The sequence below is a fragment of the Gorilla gorilla genome, chromosome 16 (genome assembly GCF_029281585.2).
Source record: "Gorilla gorilla gorilla isolate KB3781 chromosome 16, NHGRI_mGorGor1-v2.1_pri, whole genome shotgun sequence".
NCBI lineage: Eukaryota > Metazoa > Chordata > Mammalia > Primates > Hominidae > Gorilla > Gorilla gorilla.
The window spans coordinates 70669329-70671851 of NC_073240.2; positions in this window are offsets into that span (position 1 = coordinate 70669329).

Here is a 2523-nt window from a genome sequence, read left to right on the forward strand (position 1 = left end):
CTTGGGCTCCATTTTAAACTCTGCTACTGACTACCTGTGTGACCTAATGCAAAGGACAACCTGTCAGAGCCTTAGTTTCCTCATCTGTAAAATGGGTTCCATAGTTCCTTTCTCCCTGTGCTTTTGAGATTGATTGGTGTAATACTGTCTGGGAGCACACTCTTTTGACTGGAGAGGAGTGGATGGCAGTGTCTGATGTCCCCAACTCCCAGTAAGCACCTGGAGGGTGGAGACCATGTTTTTCCTTCTCCTGCTTTGTTCTGGGCACATGGCCCTGGCCCAGTGTGCAGAGAGAATGCTCCAGATGTAGAAACAATGGCATGAGAAGTGAATCTTACAGGTCTGGATGGGCCAGAGAGGGGACACTAGAAGAGTTAACCAATGATAGGCAATTTACCCAGGGCCACTTTGCATCAGGTTCTCTGTTCATACTTTATAATGCACCATCTCTGATCCTCAGAATAGCCCTGCGTGGATCTTCCTAGATGCAGGTGAGGAAGCTGACGCTCACTGAGCTTAAGCCACTTGCCCAGGGCCACACAGTGAGGAGGAGATAGAATGGAATTTGAACTCAGGTCTCCTTGTTCTCTTTACCCTGCCTTGCTTGCCCCACACGGATGATAGGCAGGGTTAGGAAAGATGAGAGAAGGCCGGAAGGAGTCTGGAATTCACACCAAAGAGGTTCTGCTAAGATTCTGAGCCCAGAAACTCCCTCCCAAGGAAGCCTCCAGAAAGCTTTTCATCCCCCTGCCCCACCACTCCCCCCTCCATCTGCCCATTTGATTTTGTTAATGGAATTCTTAGGAAAAATTACACACCGTTACATTTCCCTGCTAATCTCCCAGCAACAGCCATGGTACCGAACATTATTAAAATAGTTAAGACTCCATCCCAGCTGTCTCTTTCCAATTTTCTTGCTTCCAGGGGGTGCTCAGCAAAGCGGTGAGCAGGCTTACCTACTGAGTGCTTCTGCATCGCCGGCTAGCACAGTGATCGAAGCCAGAGCTCCTGAGACCACCAGGGCCACTTGGCGTGTGCACAAGCACGTGCGATGTGGGGACCAGGGAGAGTGGACAAAGGCCTAGGGATTGCAGAGAAATCCGATTCTCAAACGGGGTTCTGCCAGTCTGCTGGGAGGCCCTGGGCAATCCCTTTCCCTCTCCAGGCCTCAGTTATCTCCAACCACCTGCTGGTTCCCTTGCCAGCTCTGAGGCTCTCTCTGCATGTGTTCTTTGTGACTCTAAGAACACACTTGCCCCTGGCTGCGTCTGAAAATGGAGGCTCTGGGGTGCACACGGCGTTACTATCTAATAAGCCGTGAGCTGCGCAGCAGCATCAGTTGACTCACTTTGCAGAGCCTATGGGTCATTAAAAAAAAATCTAAACTAGTGCGAGTGAAGTAGCTTCCACAAAATGATTCCCATCACAAAATAAGCCTTTAATTAGCAGAACATCTCACCCAGCTGAAGCACGACTTTTGCAGACATATACCCAGTGATGTTAATTATGAAATGAATTTGCACATGCATGATTTATGGGTCTTTGACTTTAAAGAGAAAAAAAATCGGCTGCCTACTTTACTTATGCTTTCTGCCTCTGAGAGAATTCACAAGAGAGAGATGCCATGGATGGTTTCAGTGTTTCTTGGAAGCTTAACGTCCCTTTCAATGACTTTTGTGCTTTGCTTACATCAATCAGCTAAATATTTATTGAATTCTCAATTGCCCAGCACAGAGTCAGGGGCTGGGGAAAATGGGGATTCAGGATGAGTCACAGTTCTGGTGCTATGTTTAGATGAATTATGTCCCCTGGAGGGATCTTGCAGAACACAGGGTCTACCTTCCTAATTTTGCAGAGAAGGAAACTGAGGCCAGAAAGGAGACTAACTCCCCAGAATAGTGCGATGACTCAGGGTTGGTGGCCCAACTCTGGCCTCATGTCCCAGCTGGGTGTTTCCATTACATTCCAACCAACAATAACAGCAGTATGCTAGGGCCTGGAGCAATAAGGAAGTTTTGTTTTTGTTTTTGTTTTTATTTTCTGGAGATGGAGTCTCGCTCTGTCACCCAGGCTGGAGGGCAATGGCGCGATCTTGGCTCACTGCAACCTCTGCCTCTTGGGTTCAAGCAATTCTCCTGCCTCAGCCTCCCAAGTAGCTGGGACTACAGGCATGGTCCACCACGCCCAGCTAATTTTTATATTTTTAGTAGAGACGGGGTTTCACCATGTTGGCCAGGCTGATCTCAAACTCCTGATCTCAGGTGATCTGCCCGCCTCGGCCTCCCAAAGTGCTGGAATTACAGGGGAGAGCCACCATGCCTAGCCCAATAAGGAAGTTTCAAGTCTGCAGTCCAGTGGGGCAGATGAAACACAAGCACATGAGTGCAAGTAGGCATGTGTGTTGGTGTGCAAAGATGCACACACACATGCATGCATGCATGCGCGCTCACACACATCAGACACCCTGGCAGAACTTAAGAAGGTGAATGTACTGCAGACTTGCACCTGTTGAGAATGCCAGAA